The following is a 20,664-nucleotide window of genomic DNA, read 5'->3' on the forward strand; positions in this document are numbered from 1 at the left end:
CCAAAGCCAATACTTCCTGAAACTGATCCTGGTCAATACATAACTACAGAAATAGCTAAGGATAGTAGCGTAAAAATAGAGCATACAGATGTACATGTTATGTCCGTGCACTGTGCTACTGCCATCTGTGGTTGTCAGTCATTAAAATGTAAAAAACTAACTTATGAAAAACATTGGAAATTTGGCAATGTGCACTGAGTATGTTAAGCATTTTCAGCAGTTAAACAAATCAGTGAGGTAACTTGCTGAGGTGGTTATGGGTATGATATTAAAGTTAGATATGTGATTAGAGTACAGTGATATTCCACATGTCCAAACAAATAACACTTTAACAGAAGATTATTTGTAAGTCAAGCCATCTGACAGATTGAATGGAAGGTATGTGACCAACAAAATGTCCTCAATAGAAACAGTTCAGTGAGCATTCTTCCTGAAAACCTCTGGAAATGGCTATGAATACATCACATTGGCCTTTCTACATGTTCCACCTCTGAATTCAGTATCACAGCTAGCAAGCCAGCGGGGGCTACATTTGCCTTAAAATGTTTAATCTCCAAATGAAAACAGGCCACCTCCATGCAAAGAGCTGTGATGGTAAGTATGAGAGCAGGGTCATTTGGTGTCAACAAAGTATTGGTAAAATGAGTTTCCATGGAGACTGATATGCTCTCATATGCGAAGAGTGGCATTTGGGAATGAATGAAGCAAACTGCGGGGTACAAGATAATAGGCTTAGACAAAGAGAGACAGTGTCAACACCAGTGTGTTCACCCAGTCTGAGGTTTCGCCACACAAAGAAAGGGCTTCACCTGTAATGCACATGTCCTGCTGCCACTAAGTGTTTAGGCCTTCCGTTGTTAGGTCAAATCCCTTAGAAATGGGTCCTCTTAAACAAAATAGATTTAAAAAATTGTTTTTATTAATACCTCAACGAGTACAATTTCATAGATACATGTGTGTGGAATTACATCCTAACAGCTTTCACAGTTATAGTGTATGGGTGAAGTAATACAGTCGCCTATGAAACAAATACCCATAAAGCACTGCTCAAAGGTGACCCTTTTGATGGGGCTTCCTGTAATGCTCTGTGAGGAAGCAGGAACTAGAGCAACTGAAATGTATGCCTTTGAATCCCATGACCTCTGTGCCAAGATCATGTTGATACAACTGCACTGTGATGATTGTGAGAGAAATTGACATGCACACACACAGCAATAAACGTGTGACAATGCAGACACAAGACACAACCTCCGATGCCTATCTTTTCAGCGAGCGCCACTGTCATTGGTTGCAAGGTGAGCCACCTGTACACGCCTTAGAAACGTATTGATGTGATTGAGTTGGGATTTTTGCTTATCTCCGTAATCAGTCACCTTGTTTTTCTATCAAAAGTCAACAACGGCACTATCTAACCCTGATATGGAGCCAATTAAATCCTTGTTTCAATCTACCGTGCCAGGGTGCTGTGAAGTGCATTCTAATGTCTCCTCAATTCAACACTTAACCCCTCAGAGTCTGGACTCCTGCATTTGGTGCATTTAGAGACTGGGATGACTCAGGGATGGCTCAGCATACAGATAGTTTGTGTGTCCACAGCCTGGGGTATATGTGGAGCAGGAGCCTACGGTTTATCAGAGAGGTGAGGGAGAAGGTGACGCTATTGACACACAGAGGCACAGCTAAGCCACTTCAGATCCCAATCGATCACAGGTCCCCTCCACTACATGTGGGATTCACCCAATAAACCAAGATTTTTCCTGTCTGCCTCCCAGACCCCGGGACAGAGAGAGCTGGACTGTACCCATCCAACTATAATATAGGCACAATTTGCACTGGCCAGACAAGTCAAATGTCCTCTAATTTGGTATTTGCCCATGTCAATGAGTCTGGTTCCTCTCAAGGTTGCGTTGAGTTCTCGTGAAGGACTTTCTTTACCTTGTTAATACTGTCTGCTTAGGATAGCTTCATAAAGGTCTGGAGTGGGACTATTTTAAATGGTCTGTGACAGTGACATTGTTAAAAAGCTCCTTAAAATCAAACTGTAATTGGATTAGCTAGGAATGAGTCCCAGACTTCATCTAACAGAGCTGCAGGAGCATCCTTATTAACCTGGCCCAACACTGACTTGACTGATGGCTGGCCCGCTTTGTTTGTTTTGCCTGATCTCTGTCAGTCACGCCCCACATAATTATTGTGTGCCTTCGCAGGTTACATAGTGAATATTAGCTGCACTGTAAGCACACTTTAATTACATGGGCAAGTGGGTTGAGTTAATAAGGCTGCTTCAAAAAAACACAGTGCATCTCCCTCCTCCAGTTACCATGGCGTTGTGTTCAGGGATGGATAGGGTGTTTGTGCAGCTATGTTCTGTGATGTAAATAAAATGGTGGCAAAATGATAAACAGACTGATTGCCATCCTGTCTGGAGAGACTTGACAGTTTGAAATGACATTAATGCGTATCTTTTTATTATTAAATCTATGTGTTCTGTGCCTACAGTATGCTATCGAAAATGGTGTGTTGTGCCTAGTTGAATGTGTCGATGCCTATCTCCTAGAACCCATTGCTGATTCCTCTCATGCCTGTGTAGCGATGCAGAAGCCATCGACTCTGATGTTCACAGGTCAAGTCAGATTCATCTCAGGGCTATCTGATATCAATGCATCCCAGCGCTGTGCTGTGTGAGAGAAATGACACATTTAGATTACATGGGTGCCTTTAAAAGCCTTCAGCTGTACCGCGCCAGGCTTTCAATAGGTGGGAACACAGCGTTCATGTTATCTCCCTGGCTGCCAGTGCTCTCTTTCGCAGGCTTCTTTTAAAGGCAAGCCCACAAGGTCTTATTATTGGCAGGTTCAAGGGCAATATAAATCAGCTATGACACGTTCCATCGTTGTTATGTAGGGCGCATAGGTCTCTGTCTGCGCCAGCCAGGGTCTCAGGTTGACCCTTTGTGTCTGAGGCGAGATCACATTAACAGCCTGACTCATTACATTAACAGTGCTGCTACCAGCGCAACATGAATAATGCCTACCCTTTCTGAAGGGGTTACAAACTAGTCAGAGCACAGCACACGGGAAGAAAGCATCATACTATTAGTATCCATGAATCCATAAACGACACACGCTGTCTAGAAATGGGTACGGATGTTGAAACCTATGCAAAGGCACTTTCTTCAACACATTAACGGTAGATGAGAGACAATATCTGTGAGTGAAACCTGCTGTTTACATTGTGTTCTCTGATTCAAAATGTAGAGGCTCGGTGGGAAATGTCTTTAGTTTCAATCAAGCCAATCGTTTTGCTCGGCTGCTGATGCTTTGTTAATGGTTTTTATGCAGTGCGTGCCGTGCTACGCTTGGGACCATTCCATTGGGTCAGCAGAATTTGGGGGATTCTTTTCTTGCATAGCAGCTCAATCTTTTTTAGCCTTCCCCACCCCACCCTCCCTTCCTTTCTCACCCCAGCACCGGGGGATCTGTCACAAATCAAGGCTGGGGAGGTCAATAAAAGCAAACCATGCCAGACGCACTGACTGACACATCAAAAGTTCCCCTGGCTGAGATACACGCTCTGCCTTCCTTCCCTTCCGACCAATTTAGCTCGGTCCGAGGGGAGCCCCATAATCCATGCTTCTCAAAGTGTGCTTAATCAACCTCTGATTAAGAGAGAGCACGTTGAGAGGTGCCGAGCAAAGCAACCCCCCACCCCCCACCCCCCGCAGGCATCTCCAGGCCCCATCCACTCCACAAACCTTGAGTCAAACAAAAGAGGCAAAGGAGAGGAGGGGTGGCGGTGGAGTGGAGGGGTTCTTGATTTGTTTGTTTTCTCCTCTTTGTCTTTTGTCCCTATCAAACAACGTATTCTCTTTTGTTCTGTGTTGGGCCCCTCATTCCATTCACGTCCACAAATGGGAATTACAAATCTGATGTTTCAGTCTTTTTCTAATTTCTTTTTTTCTTCTTCTTTTTCTCTCTTCCCTTTTTCCTGTTTTTGTTATGAGTGTCCTCCGGGTGTTGGAGAATGAATCAAACATCAGGGTGTTGGTGGGAAGGGCACAGCGTTTCCTGAAAGGATTGAATGCAGAGAGGGGTGTCTTGGTTGTGGAGAGCAGCAGTGGAGGTGACAGCAAATGGCCTCGCTAGGGGGACCAGGTGCACATGGGGCTGAGTTTGACCTCTATCATACGCCCTTCACCACATGTACTCATTTTTTCTCTCAGTTTCTCTCACTCACTTTTATCCTTCTGATCGCTTTCTTCACACTTTGGTCTTCTAGGGCTTTGCCAGCAGTCAGTGTATCTTTGTACAAGATTAAGCTGTGTAGATTTCAAAGAGATAAAGTTTAATCACTTGGTATGTTCAAGAGGGAATGCTTTCATTTTGGATGTTTGTTTAATAAGAGAAATAAGTATTTCCAATTTCCAAGTCGGCACAAAGAAAACAACTTCAACTCAAAAGTGGTCGAGAACTTAAAAGTGGTCGAAAACACAAGCATTGTATGACCAACTTGCTCATCTAACTCGGCAAGATTGTACTCGAGAAGAAAAAAGTTAATATTTAGGCAGTAGAAAAGTCCCAATAAGTACATTATTAAGTGAAAGCCATAGAGAGAGATAAAAGAACAGATAGATGGATCTTTTCAACCCACACTATCTCCTCAGCCAACCTCCTCTGTCAACCAACTCTGCTATTTCAGACACACTCTGATCAACAAAGTACTGCGCTTGTCCATAGCAACACCCACATAAAACACACAGTCAAGGTTGTATAATCTCTTTACCCTCATCCTAGAATATAAGCCTCTTCTGCCGTACCCACAGCACACGCAGGTCACTAAGTGGTGAAAAACAGCAACTCTTATAATGGCTTATGGTATTCAAAACGCATGAATTTATGACCCTGTAAATGATATCCAAAGGCTATGGTACTGTCAGCATGCAGGTATTGTCATGGAATTTGTACAGTGGGTGGTACAACAGCCTACAGGTTCCATCTGTGGTCACTGTGCAGATAGAAATGGGTGTAAGAGGCCTCAATCTTGAAATTGTCTCTTCCTGCCACAGACGGCTTTTCAACTTTGATGTAAAGAAAAAACTTTCCCCAAAGCCATATCTCCTCAATCTCTCTCCCCTTCTCCTCCCCTCTCCTTGTATCAATTAGATTTTTGCATGTCAAGTCAGAAAGATGTTGTCAGGGGAGATAGCGCTCTTGTCTCACGTGATTGAGGTGGCAGCCATTTATAACAGAGCAGCCCAAAACGACAGATCCCCACTTATCTCAGCTACAGCTCGACTGCCGATGCCCTTTTCACTAAGGCAATGAGGATGAAGGTCTCACTGGGTCACTTTGTCAAAAGCAGCAGGACTATTACAAATCTCCCCAATCCATCCTTGTGTGGGACATGGAGCTTTTCCACTGGGAGCAGAGTGGGCTGTTTCAGCTCTGCCTCTCTCCTCAACCTCTCTCTCTGTCTGTCTCTCATGCCAGGGTGTCTCACAGGGGGGTTGTTATCAGAAAGGGCCCATTTGTTATCCTGGTTTCACTCCATCACCAAACCAGTTATTTACTTATTTTATCTATCAAGGAAACCCTGTTAATGCGAGCTATAAAATGTGTGTACCATTGTAGCAATCAAGTTCAGCCTTAGGACTGATTCTAGTCACATGAAATAGTCATTAACCGGAGGCAATTACACTAGCAGTAGGAAGATTGACACTGGTACTTTGATGTGAACAAACTTGAACATGGAGTTATACTCCCTATGAAAACGCTGGTCTGATCCCTATGTTAATACAGATGTAAGATCTTAATTTGATCACACTGTTGCAGGAGATCTTTCCTGGAATAAAGGAAATGTAGTGTATTTGAGGTTAAAAAAGGCTTCTGAAGTATGTGATTTCCACTTTGAAATTCCAGACTTCATTTTCCCGTACCAAAAATGTACGAAACCCTACAAAAATATAAAATAATTATAATCAACATAATAATTAAAATGTTCAGTTGTAGTTGCTGCAGGATTATTTTCTTGCTGTAGCAAACTGGCTCAAATTAAGATCCTAGATCTGTATTATGTGGACTAATTGCGCGTCATACAGAGCCCTTGATGGAGTGAACGTTTCTTCTATAGATGGATCCTTCTATTAGCCAAAGCTTGCCTACGTGCCTACGTGCTTTGACACCTGCACCTCTGACTGACTGTCTGCCTGCCTCGGTCCAGGAACACTGACTGACTGACTGACTGCCTCGGTCCAGGAACACTGACTGACTAACTGACTGGGGATAATGTATCCCACCTCGACAGCCAATATTTCATAAACCTGAGAGCAAATCCCATGATTTATAACTTTCACTTATTACACAAGACACTTGAAATGATTGATTTATCCTCCCCAGTTGAAGCTATGTATATATATCAGCATTGAAAAAACGGAAGGGGAAAAAAAGACAATTACCTGACTAGGTGCCATGGGGGGATCTTTCCTTTAATGAGCCAGTCAACCTTCATGTGACAGTCGCATGCCCTCTGTGTCTCCATCATGCACTGTGACTCCGCCGTCATTATCAGTCGGACGGACGCCCTATCTATGCAAATTCACTCCTCTCCATTTAGTTATACAGGTTCCAAAGAATATCAATATCAACGAGTGGCTAAATAATATGGCATTTCAGGTTCAATAAGTAGTCAGGTCAATACAATACATTGTGAGTATTCAGTTGAAGTCGGAAGTTTACATATACTTAGGTTGGTGTCATTAAAACTTGTTTTTCAACCACTCCACAAATTTCTTGTTAACAAACTCTAACTTTTGCAAGTCGGTTAGGACATCTACTTTGTGCATGACACAAGTCATTTTTCCAACAATTGTTTACAGACAGATTATTTCACTTATAATTCACTGTACCACAATTCCAGTGGGTCAAAAATGTACATACACTAAGTTGACTGTGCATTTAAACAGCTTGGAAAATTCCAGAAAATGGTGTCATGGCTTTAGAAGCTTCTGATAGGCTAATTTACATCATTTGAGTCAATTGGAGGTGTACCTGTGGATGTATTTCAAGGCCTACCTTCAAACTCAGTGCCTCTTTGCTTGACATCATCGGAAAATCAAAATAAATCAGCCAAGACCTCAGAAACAAATTGTAGACCTCCACAAGTCTGGTTCATCCTTGGGAGCAATTTCCAAACGCCTGAAGGTACCACGTTCATCTGTACAAACAATAGTACGCAAGTATAAACACCATGGGACCACGCAGCCGTCATACCGCTTAGAGATGAACGTACTTTGGTGCGAAAAGTGCAAATAAATCCCAGAACAACAGCAAAGAACCTTGTGAAGATGCTGGAGGAAACGGGTACAAAATTATCTATATCCACAGTAAAACGAGTCCTATATCGACATAACCTGAAAGGCTGACCTCAATCCTATAGAAAATTTGTGGGCAGAACTAAAAAAAGCGTGTGTGAGCAAGGAGGCCTACAAACCTGACTCAGTTACACCAGCTCTGTCAGGAGGAATGGGCCAAAATTCACCCAACCTATTGTGGGAAGCTTGTGGAAGGCTACCTGAAATGTTTTACCCAAGTTAAACAATTTAAAGGCAATTCTACCAAATACTAATTGAGTGTATGTAAACTTCTGACCCACTGGGAATGTGATGAAAGAAATAAAAGCTGAAATAAATAATTCTCTCTACTATTATTCTGACATATCACATTCTTAAAATAAAGTGGTGATCCTAACTGACCTAAGACAGGGAATTTTTACTTGGATTGAATGTCAGGAATTGTGAAAAACTGAGTTTAAATGTATTTGGCTCAGGTGTATGTAAACTTCCCGACTTCAACTGTATCTGTCTGCTTTGCCCCAGAGTTGTGTATGTTAGATGAAATATAATACAAGTACTCCACTGAGAACAAACTAAGGCCATTACATTGAGAAAAACCCATGTGAAATTGTCACTATTGTCATCTTCAGTACGTCTATGATTGTCTCGATACAAAGACACATTTAATGTTCCTTTTCCAAAACAACTATGTTAACAGGCTCTTAGAGCAGGAGAAGAAACAGATACCCAGACATGTCTACCACCACCACTGTCATCAGTTGAAATGTCATGGCCCTGCCATAATTAAACCCTGCCCACATTCTCCACCGAGAGTAAATAGGATTTTTAAATCATCCTGCGAAACATGTATTTGGCTTCTTGACATCTGATCCAGCATCTCTTGACACCCACTAACCATCCCCGGTACAGCCCAATCATTTGTCACTGGCTGGGTGTAGGCTGGGGCCCCCTACCCTCATCAGAACCCATCATTACACCACAAGCTGTCAAATTAAAACTTTTAAATTGTGTGAACGCTTCCTTCGGAACTTTCCCTTTTTCCCAGCAACATATTGCAGAGATAATTGAGGATATTAGCAGCCAGACTGTTACCGCAAGATGAAAGGCGAGGAGGGAGCGGTGACAGCTCCTCTCGCTGGCGGCGGTAACGAGGGACTGTCAAAAGCCTCTCTGTGTTTATCTCGGATCATCTAGGGGGATTTAAAACCCTTACCTTCACAATTCCATTCTTTACGGCGCGTCCTTTATCCACAGTGATTTACGGAGGCTCAAGCCCTACGCTGTGTGATGAATGAGCGCTCTTCACAAGGTGTCAGGGCCAGGCAGCGGTGGGCGGCAGTGGCTCTCCCCCTCTAGCTCTCCCTCCATTTTTCTCCCGCTCTGTCTTTCTCTCCCTCTCTTGCCTCTCATTCCTCACCAAATTGAGGGCTGATGAGCTGCAGACTCTGAGCTCCTTTGGGGTGGTTTGTGGTCGGTTACTTTGCTAACACTTAAAGCCATTAACATTAATAGTGGGTGATTGATTTGATAGATAATGAATCTTTCATAGTCTGAATAGCAAAACATGGCATAGTCTAAAAGGTTTTTTCCAAATATAAATAAATTAGAATGTCATGGTAAGACTGATTGTTATTACTATTTCTGTCTGACTACACAGACTTCACAGACAAAGTATTTTGGAAAACACAACACATTTCAGAATTGTTCTGCTGACATCACTGCCCTCACGTCGAGTGTCCATCATTCTCCACCATCCATAGAGAGACATATGACACTCTCTCTGCCGATCCATCTCACCCTCACTGTATTGTCTTGTAGAGTGTCAACGTCACATGTTGGGGCATTATCTGTGCAGACATCAGTGGATGAGGTCACCATTGACACCGTGCCACCATTAAATCAATGGCCTCTGGAGCTGTGGGAACATGCCTGGGTTGCTGTGGTTTCCAGCAGCACGCATGGAGCAGCTGGAGATGAGCATTTTATCAGAGATGCTAAAGACCGCATTAGACGGGCGTGGCACCAGATCGGCTTTTTCGGTGGTCTGCCGGGGCTCACCTACACACCTACTGCTGAGAGACAGGGGCCAACGCTGGCCATATGCCACTCTTCAATTTCAACAAAATGCACACTATCAAACCCCAGTGTCATATTTTCACCTAAAATGTCTCCCCTTGAAATTGTGTGCCGAGCCAAACTAGCCCGACAGAAGGGATGAAAAGATAGTCTACAAGCTGGAAGATACAGTCCCTACTCTACAATGAATACATTCAGCAGAACATTGCAATTTCACTCAGGATAAGTATCCACGGAATCAGTGTCACAGAAAAGGGATGTATGGAATAAGTCCATTGAAAACAAGCTAAGGAAATGCACAAAGAGACAGACAAACGAATTCTCCCTCTAGGAGGCTGGGGGAAAGAAAAAGCAGGAGTGTCACATGGTTGGCAGGAAGTCTCTATTTAAATAAGTCCTTGCTTTAAATGCACGCCGTTCTTGTCTCTGTACAATAATCATGCCTTCAGTGCTCCAGAGTTTTGCAGTGCATTAAGATAAAAGTGCTAAAACAGTGTTTGTTCTGCCACCCCAAATGGAGGCTGCTAAGTGGAGTAGCATGCTGTTTCAGGAGAAGAGGGATGATGCTAGCCGGAGTGTTTCTCTGAGTGGCAACACTTCACACTGCAGGGATTTGCACCGACACCACACCATCCATTTGTCATATAGCCTATAAACAGTACATATATTATTTATAGAGGACCATATGTTTGGTGTATTCATTTGATGAATTTGCTTATTATTTTCTTATTTTTTTAAAATTTAACTAGGCAAGGCAGTTAATAAGAACAAATTCTTATTTACAATTACAGCCTACCCCGGCCAAACCCTAACCCGGACGATGCTGGGCCAATTGTGCACCTACCTATGGGACCCCCAATCACGGCCGGTTGTGATACAGCCTGGAATCGAACCAGGGTCTGTAGTGATGCCTCTAGCGCTGAGATGCAGTACCTTAGACCGCTGCACCACTCGGGAGCCCGATAATGTTATTCGTAATTAAGCAAAGCTATTACGCATACTAGTTACTGACTTTTGTGAGCATTTAAACAAAAAAAATCATAGATGACTTTAAATCAAAGGACCAGGCATGCTAGGTTATATAGCGTTACTAAGAACTAAACCTTTAGATGTAGGGACTCCCAATATTGATGAGTCGATACACTTCCAATGCAGTTGTATCATGAAAAATTAAGGCCACATACAGCATGCCGCAGGAGGATGAGAGAGAAACTACTGTTCCTCTAATCCACTAAGTCACACTCTGAACTGGAGAGAATGCTGAGAATACTGCAGGCTCTGCTCCCTAATTCACCTTCCATAGTCCCCTCTAGTCACTTATGAGCTGTAAGTGGATTAAACTCAAAGACCCCACCAATGAAACATGGCAGAAAGTTGCATTTTCACCAACTAAACTTTCAATTCACTTTCAATAAAAGGTCATAACTTTGAAAGCTTGTTTAATGAGAGATACATCCTCACTTAACATACATTACATGACCATAAGTATGTAGACACCTGCTCATCAAACATTTCATTCCAAAATCATGGGCATTAATATGGAGTTGGTCCCCCCCTTTGCTGCTATAACAGCCTCCACTCTATCCACTAGATGTTGGAACATTGCTGCGGGGAAGTGCTTTCATTCAGCCAAAAGACCATTAGTGAGGTCGGGCACTGATGTTGGGCGATTAGGCCTGCCTCACAGTCGGGGTTCCAATTCATCCCAAAGGTGTTCAAGGGGGTTGAGGTCAGGGCTCTGTGCAGGCCAGGCAAGTTCTTCCACACCGATCTCGACAAACCATTTCTGTATGAACTTCGCTTTGTACACGGAGGTATTCCAAAAACTGTTGCCACAAAGTTGGAAGCACAGAATTGTCTAGAATGTTATTGTATGCTGTAGTGTTAAGATTTCCATTCACTGGAACTAAGGGGCCTAGCACGAATGAAGAAAAATAGCCCCAGACCATTATTGCTCCTTCTCCAAACTTTACAGTTGGCACTATGCCAAACCCAGATTAGACCGTCAGACTGCTAGATGATTGTACATGGTGATCTTAGGCTTGAGTGCGGCTGCTCGGCCAAGGAAACCCATTTCAAGAAGCTCCCGACAAACAGTTATTGTGCTGACGTTGCTTCCAGAGGCAGTTTGGAACACAGTAGTGAGTGTTGCAGACGATTTTTAAGCGCTGTGCGCTTCAGCACTCGGCGGTTCCATTCTGTGAGCTTGTGTGGCCTACCTCTTCACATCTGAGCCGTTGTTGCTCCTAGACGTTTCCACTTCACAATAACAGCACTTGTAGTTGACCAGGGCAGCTCTAGCAGGGCAGACATTTGATGAACTTGTCTTGTTGGAAAAGTGGCATCCTATGACGGTGCCACGTTGAAAGTCACTGTGCTCTTCAGTAAGGCCATTCTACTGCCAATGTTTGTCTGCGGAGATTGCATGGCTGTGTGCTCGATTTTATAAACTTGTCAGCAACGGGTGTGGCTGAAATAGCCGAAACCACTAATTTGAAGGTGTATACACATACTTTTATATACATTATCTGGAGCACCAGCATTTGTGGGTTCGATTACAGGCTCAAAATGGCCAGAAACAAAGACTTTCTTCTGAAACTCGTCAGTCTATTCTTGTTCTGAGAAATGAAGGCTATTCCATGTGCGAAATTGCCAAGAAACTGAAGATCTGGCACAGCGTTGTGTACGACTCCCTTCACAAAACAGCGCAAACTGGCTCTAACCAGAATAGAAAGAGGAGTGGAAGGCCCCGGTGCACAACTGAGCAAGAGGACAAGTACATTAGAGTGTCTAGTTTGAGAAACAGACGCCTCACAAGTCCTCAACTGGCTGCTTAATTAAATAGTACCCGCAAAACACCAGTCTCAACGTCAACAGTGAAGAGGCGACTCCGGGATGCTGGCCTTCTAGGCAGAGTTGCAAAGAAAAAGCCATATCTCAGGCTGGCAAATAAAAATAAAAGTTTAAGATGGCAAAAGAACACAGACACTGGACAGAGGAACTCTGCCTAGAAGGCCAGCATCCCGGAGTTGCCTCTTCACTGTTGACATTGAGACTGGTGTTTTGCAGGTACTATTTAATGAAGCTGCCAGTTGAGGACTTGTGAGGTGTCTGTTTCTCAAACTAGACACTCAAATGTACTTGGCCTCTTGCTCAGTTGTGCACCGGGGCCTCCCACTCCTCTTTCTATTCTGGTTAGAGCCAGTTTGCGCTGCTCTGTGAAGGGAGAAGTACACAGCGTAGTTCGAGATCTTCAGTTTCTTGGCAGTTTCTTTCCTTGGAATAGGCTTCATTTCTCAGAACAAGAATAAACTGACGAGTTTCAAAAGAAAATTATTTGTTTCTGGCCATTTTGAGCCTGTAATCAAACCCACAAATGCTGATGCTCCAGATACTCAATTAGTCTAAAAAAGGACAGTTTTATTGCTTCTTCAATCAGAACAGTTTTCAGCTGAGCTAACATAATTGCAAAATGCTTTTCTAATGATCAATTAGCTTTTTAAAATTATAAACTTGGATTAGCTAACACAACGTGCCATTGGAACACAGGAGTGATGGTTGCTGATAATGGGCCTCTGTACGCCTATGTAGATATTCCATTAGAAATCAGCCGTTTCCAGCTACAATAGTTATTTACAACATTAACAATGTCTACACTGTATTTCTGATCAATTTGATGTTATTTTAATGGACCAAAAATGTGCTTATCTTTCAAAAACAAGGACATTTCTAAGTGACCCCAAACTTTTCAACGGTAGTGTATATAGTGTAGCTACAGATTAAACAAATAATAAACAGATGGGGAAAGTTTTGTTGTGTTAAAGGTTGCAATAGTAGTCGTTACAGAGCACTACACCTGCAGTGAATGTGCAACATACGGAGATATCCTTAATGCTCTAAAGAGCCAGTTCTTTGGAAAGGTTTCAGAACTCCAGGAGGGCCCTCGGCTGCTTTCTGACAATTCCCCTAAAAATCGTATAAAACTACGGGGGATGAGGAAAATACATTTGTTGCGAAGTTTACGAGACTTGTGGTCGAGGGCATTTGAGCATTGCATAATGTCATTATAGGAGGGGGACGAGAGGAGGACCTTGGCCCCTACCACTCCGCGCAAACGCATACATGCACTCACCCCCATAATGAGAATCCACCTCACCAAATCTTTCAATTCAAGGCTTGCTTAGATTGACTGTAATGCCTAAGTAATCAGCCTGTTCTGACCTACCTTGTCCGCAGCCAGGATTTATAGCTCCCAATTACTGATCTCTATTACCCAGTGTGCCAAGGGGAAGGAAGTCACACTCCTGGACGGAAGGCCACCGCTCTGTCTCACAGCCTGGGTGAACAGGTGCCACCAGGAAGCAACCCCTCCCTCCATCCTCCCTCACTGTCATCCCACATTACTTCGCCAAGGACTACAGAAAACTTTTAATGCTCCCCTGAGCATCCGGATGTTCCTTGGTTTGTCTTTACTGTGTCTGGGCTTGCGCCATTGTGATAGATGAAAAGTGTTCCCTTTTCGTTTTTTTGGGCAGAAAATGTATTAGCGGGTGGGGGGGGGGGGGGGGGTGATATACACTACCGTTCAAAAGTTTAGGGTCACTTAGAAATGTTCTTGTTTTTTTAAAGAATTACACATTTTATGTCAATTAAAATAACATAAAATTGATCAGAAATACAGTGTAGACATTGTTAACATTGTAAATGACTATTGTAGCTGGAAACGGCTGATTTTTTTATGGAATATCTACATAGGCGTACAGAGGCCAATTATCAGCAACCATCACTCCTGTGTCCAATGGCACGTTGTGTTAGCTAATCCAAGTTTATCTTTTTAAAAGTCAAATTGATCATTAGAAAAGCCTTTTGCAATTATCTTAGCACAACTGAAAACTGTTGTTCTGATTGAAGAAGATATAAAACTGTCCTTCTTTAGACTAGTTAAGTATCTGGAGCATCAGCATTTGTGGGTTCGATTACAGGCTCAAAATGGCTAGAAACAAATTATTCTGAGAAATGAAGGCTATTCCATGCAAGAAATTGCCAAGAAACTGAAGATCTCGTACAACGCTGTGTATTTCTCCCTTCACAGAACAGTGCAAACTGGCTCTAACCAGAATAGAAAGAGGAGTGGGAGGCCCCGGTGCACAACTGAGCAAGAGGACAAGTACATTAGAGTGTTGTACGAGATCTTCAGTTTCTTGGCAATTTCTTTCCTTGGAATAGACTTCATTTCTCAGAACAAGAATAAACTGACGAGTTTCGGAAGAAAATGATGTGTTTCTGGCCATTTTGAGCCTGTAATCGAACCCACAAATGCTGATGCTCCAGATACTCAACTAGTCTAAAGAAGGCCAGTTTTATTGCTTCTTTATCAGCGCAACAGTTTTCAGTTGCGCTAACATAATACAACAATTTCAAAGATTTTACTGAGTTACATTTCATATAAGGAAATCAGTCAATTTACAGTGCCTTCGGAAAGTATTCAGACTCCTTTACTTTTCCCCCAATTTGTTAGGTTACAGCCTTATACTAAAATGTATTAAATTAGTTTTTTTCCTCATCAATCTCCACCTCCATCTCTAATACGACGTTGAAAGGCGGCTTATGGTAGAGAAATTAACATTAAATTATCTGGCAACAGCTCTAGTGGACATTCCTGCAAACAGCATGGCAATTGCACACTCCCTCAAAACTTGACACATCATTGTGTTGTGTAACAAAACTGCACATTTTAGAGTGGCCTTTTATTGTCCCCAGTACAAGGTGCACCTGTGTAATGATCATGCTGTTTAATCAGGTTCTTGATATGCCACACCTGTTAGTTGGATGGATTATCTTGGCAAAGGAAAAATGCTTACTAACAGGGATGCAAACATTTTTGAGAAATAAGTATTTTGTGCATATGGAACATTTCTGGGATCTTTTATTTCAGCTCATAAAACATGGGACCAACACTTTACATGTCACGTTTATATTTTTGTTCAGTATACGTCAAATCAATATCTTTAGGAGTGCACACATCTCATATAGATACTTTTGAGCAACAGCTCAATTAAGGTCAACCTCAGTTAAGATAAGTTCATAAAACTAGTGAGGACAAAAAGTGTGGATCTTTTCAAATCAAATCAACTACTCAGCGGTTCTCCTGTGCTGATACGTAGTGGAAACTTCACATATGCAAACGGAGGCATGTTCGAACTCAGCCTCACACTGCGTTGTCATTCATCGCAGTATGGCGGCTGCTAAAGTAAGAGCTTGTGGACTCATTGTTAATATTTCACACAGATTTTTTTATCAAAACAATGTTATTATCATGTAGAGCGGGATGCTGGAACGATGTCATATTTTCTAGGTTTGAAGTGCCATACACTGTCACAATACCTTCCATAGGGGGCAGCGGGAGAAATTAATGATTAATATGAAACACTGGTTAGAGGGAGGGTTGTTATAGGGATAGTTCAGTAATTGCGCTAACGCTAGTTGGCAACTTCCTTCAAACTGAATGCAGAGATATCAAAATGGTACCCACGAGTTCATCTGACAAGGGGGAAGTAGATAAAGGGCTTCAGTGCAAAAATCCCAAACTATTCCTTTAAATAAATATACTGTTTATAGATGGGTTAGCTGACAATGTCACAAAAACGATGTGCGCGCTTCCATAGGGCAGAAGTCAGCATGTTCTTGTGATTCTGGATGACCAGATTGCTAGCAAGAATGACAAGAAACCTCCATGTGGGGAATCGTTTTAGTTCGTTTAATCTTGTTCTTGATACAATGTCTTGTTTTGACTGATTTCTTGTCAATGCTAATATGGCTAAAATTCGCTAGCTAGCTAACTAACAACTGTAACGATTGTATTTGAGAGACAATAAGTGCTCATTGTGCAAATGTATTTATGTTTTCAATAAACATTGGAGACGAAACATAGCTTACATGTTGTCAACAATCTGTTTTGCCCGTTTTGCTTGTAATCTGTTTTGCCCCATAGCTACACACGTTGGTTTTGCTTGTAAACAACCAACCCATCTATGTGGTGTGATAAAGGATAGGTGGCATATTTAAAATGTTATGGAAGGTTCCGGTTGTAAATGGATATAAAACTAGTTTGTTGTTTTCCATGTGGAATTAAGCCATAACACTATTTCCCAAAAATGATTCCCAAAATACTGCTTTAAAAGGTTTCCAGCCATTGGTTTCCAGCTATTTCACTTTTTGTCATTAATATAACACATACTGTATTATACAGCATTGAGTCATTGTGCATCTGTTGTTGTCTGAGATGTGGTTACATTCAAGAAGGCAATGAAATATTTTGTAACCAGGTCAGACTTGTCAACAACCCTCATGTTGGAAACCATTACATATAAACCTCATAATAATAATAATAATAATAATAGTCTATCATTCAGACATAACATGTTTTTCTCATCATAGCTCATAGTCATAGGTGAATTGAATCATAATTCCTTTCAGTGATGACACAATACTGGGTGAATGGACAGTACACTGCATTGATCCTGTTAACATGGTGTTTAGATAATATGGTTACGTAGTGGCAGGCTCTCAGTGTCCATGTAGTGAACATGGGGCCCACCTTGTGGAGGCCAGCAGAGGTGGTACACAACCAAACAAAACCCAGACAAACAGTTCCATATGAAGAGAGAGAGAGTCAGGCAGAGCCACAGCAGTGTCCTGAGGCAGGCACACAGGGATTACCTCCATGGCTGCCACCGATACAGCCGTGATCTGCTGTGTCGCTCTGCCTAATCCCTGCCGATCACGGCACACCCCCAGCACCCACGCTGCGATCAAATGACACCCGAGACAGCAGAGGCATGACAAGCCAACCCCGCTACCCAGACCGCTGCCAACCCTCATGGATAGCGTGGGCAATACCCCCTTCCTCCGCTGTACCCACCAGCTCTCTGCTAGTGGGTGGCTCTAGAACATAGGGAAAGGAGAGCTTTTCAGTGGAGGGTTTGTTGGTTTTCTCAGGTTCTAAAGAGGGTGGGCTTAGACAGAGCAGGGGACTTGAGCTTTAACTAAAAGCGGTCGCTACCACTTTAATGAGCGATGTTATCAGTTAAAAGTGAGTGTGTTTATGCAGTGGGAGAAATACAGTGTTATAAATAATAGGGGAGTTGATATGACTGATTCTCAGAGCATTAATCTAGCTTCTGATATCTCTGATGCTAACTACACATGAGTCATTGTTAATTCCAATAAATCAATTACCGTTTCATGCACCTAAAAATAGAATACTGATAAATCAATGGGGACACTTCAGAGACTGAAAAAGAAAGGGGGGGTTGAAGGGGACGGGGTGCTAGTCTTTTCTGTGGAGGATTATACCATTGCCACTTTTTACTGATTATTCTCAATCATTCACTGATACACTTCTCTAGCTACATTTGACGAGGCTACAACAGACCTTGAACCAAAAGGTTTTCGGCAAATTCCCCTCTAAACAGAGTCCTACTCCTACACCTTTCCAGTGCTTTCAGAGCAGACAAAAACACACATATTTCTATTTCATTGTCAGTATCCTTGACTTGAATATTTCTATAATGGCTGTGACCTATTTCCCATTCAGGACAACAATGACAGAATACCTTTTTGGCAATTTCACTCTGTGGAAAAGAAAGGGCGTAATCCATTTGAAAAGGTGTGCAGCGATCTCCAGTGCCGATTGGATTGGTCACAGCTCAACAAGCACGATGCCTTCTGCGCAGACAGTGTCCCCCAGACCTGCCCCTTCTCTCCACTATTCAAAGTCTTCACACACCATGGGCATTGCATGGCCTCCCTCACGCCATGCACTAGGTACAAGGGCAGTCAGGTTCGTCTGTGCACAATCACAACGGACGGCCACATTCCATTCCAATTGCAGTGATGAAAATATCCCCTCTGTGCATATTACTGTGGTTATATACACTACATACGCACACACACACATAACACACGTGCATACCGGCACAACACAAACACACATTCATACACATAACACACACGTAAACTCACGCACACACTTTTACACTCATCATTTGCTGCTGCTACTCTGTTCTTTATTTTACTCTTATTAATATCTAACCTGATGCCTAGTCATTTTACCCGGCCTTCATGTACATATCTACCTCGTACCTCTCCACATTGATCTGGTACTGGTACTTCCTGTATATAACTCCATTATTGATCTGGTACTGGTACTTCCTGTATATAACTCCATTATTGTGTATTTGATTTTATTCCTCGTGTTACTATTGTATTTGTATTATTATTTTTAAACTGCATCGTTGAGAAGGGCTCGTAAACAAGAATTTCACGGTAAAGTCTTCACTAGTTGTATTTGGCACGTGACAAACACAATTTGATTTGATTTGAGACAAATTGATCGGAGATGGAAAGAGAGATGGAAAAAAGCAGCCTTGTTCTACTACTCGGAGCATTCCACACAGTGTTCACCTTCCTACAATCACAACATCTCACCAAAGCCGTCGAGTCCATAGCTCCGCTGCCCTACCTGTCTCTGACAGAGGAGAGTGAATTCATTAAGATAATAAATTGCACATGTCATATTTGTCATCTTTTCAATCATCGGTTAATGAGGTGAAACATGTGGAAGGGCGTTTCTCTGAGTGAGCTGAGCTGCCTTGGCAAAGGAGCATGGAATGACATCACCCTGACTGAGGGACATTGAGGAGATGCATCTGAAAAAGGGAGGCCTGACATAAAATTTGAATGACACCATGAGGTAAAGTTTGTCTTCATCTGATGTGAAATGTGTACATTTATAGGCATGCGTGATGCCAAATGTCTATATGGATTGGATTCAGCATACTCATGAATACAAATGATCAGAGAGAGATGGGGAGAGAGAAAGAGAGATAGATAGATAGATGGAGAGAGTAAGAGTTAGTCAACTGGGAGGGGGTCATAGAGAGAGGCTCAGTTAGCTGATACCAATGTACCTTGATTAGAATATTGTTATACTGCAATTTACAAATGAAAATGAATAGATTTTTCCCTGCCCTGACCTCCATTAAAAGCACTTCATTGTTGATGAGCCATGATGCCATCTGCTATCGATTGGAGAGCATCAGTATGGCCAATCCTGCCTCATCACAAGGAGGTCATCCAAAGCAATCTGGGCCTATTGAGAGATTGATCAGGTGAAGGGAGCTGCCACTTGGGCCTACTCAAGGCCTAAAAGTCTGTAGTGTGTGCTGGCGATGCACCCCAGCCACTGTCCCTCTACGGAGGTTAGGGGAGAGGTGCATCTCAAATCTAAATGCTAATGTCTTCTTTAAGAGCCTGGATGCCCTTTAACTACTACAGTGAGGAGTGAGAGATGGTTCTCTCTGTCTCGACAGCTCTGTCTTGTCTCTACTCCTGACCCACCTCCAGCCTCCCTCCCACACAGGTTACTGGTACAAACCATTTGTAATAGGATTCAAAGCTGCTCACATACCAGACATGAATCACTTCCTGGTTGTTATTGTATAAACCAGAAATCCTCTATTGATGATATATTTCCAGGAGAGCTGATGTAACCATCCATAGCTATTTTTCAAGGACTACTGCGATGCTCTCTATAAAATATCAAATACCTATTTGCGTAGAACATGTCATGCTGGTTACAAAATTGCTCGTGTTTTGATGTGAATGCTAGCTTATTCTGTTTGAAAGCTTTTCAGAGAACATGGAATCATTTAGTTTTGATTTCACTTCACCAAAATAGGGCTTGTAAATCTAATCAAAATCCAACACAATCGGAATTCTTCCTGAATTATTATACACCAAGGAAATTGATGTAGTGTAGGCCCCTCTGAACAAGACAACCATTAGGAACTCCTCTGGACAATAGAGATAATAAGCCTTACATTACAGTATGCAGCCGCTTGCAGCTCTAAACTGTCCACCATTTTCAAACTTCAGCTGCACAATTCATTCACTTGCTCTCTCGCTTTCACTCCAACTCTCTCTCTCTCTCTCTGGTCCATTCTTCCTCATACATTTGCAGTGGGGAGTATATTAAAGGCACATTGTGCTACACTATTATGCGTCTTCAGCGCTAGAACACACAGTATTGTGGGCTTCTCCATGGTAACAGAGATCAGAAGGCAAAGGTCAGGCTGGGAGAGAGCTGGTTGAGGTGTAGCTGTGCAGAGCTCGGCTGGCTGGCGGGCGGGGGTGGGTGGGTGGGCTGGGGGCGGTGGAAGCTAGGCTCCATGTGG

The 20,664-nt window shown here is 42.6% G+C and overlaps 1 protein-coding gene across 4 annotated transcripts in view; it reads right to left on the reverse strand.

Annotated features, from left to right (window-relative positions):
• LOC139565392 (RNA binding protein fox-1 homolog 3-like) overlaps window positions 1–20,664 on the reverse strand; it is a 393,289-nt gene that overhangs the window by 359,797 nt on the left and 12,828 nt on the right. The window lies entirely within an intron of this gene.

The sequence above is a fragment of the Salvelinus alpinus genome, chromosome 36 (genome assembly GCF_045679555.1).
Source record: "Salvelinus alpinus chromosome 36, SLU_Salpinus.1, whole genome shotgun sequence".
NCBI classification, from domain to species: Eukaryota; Metazoa; Chordata; class Actinopteri; order Salmoniformes; family Salmonidae; genus Salvelinus; species Salvelinus alpinus.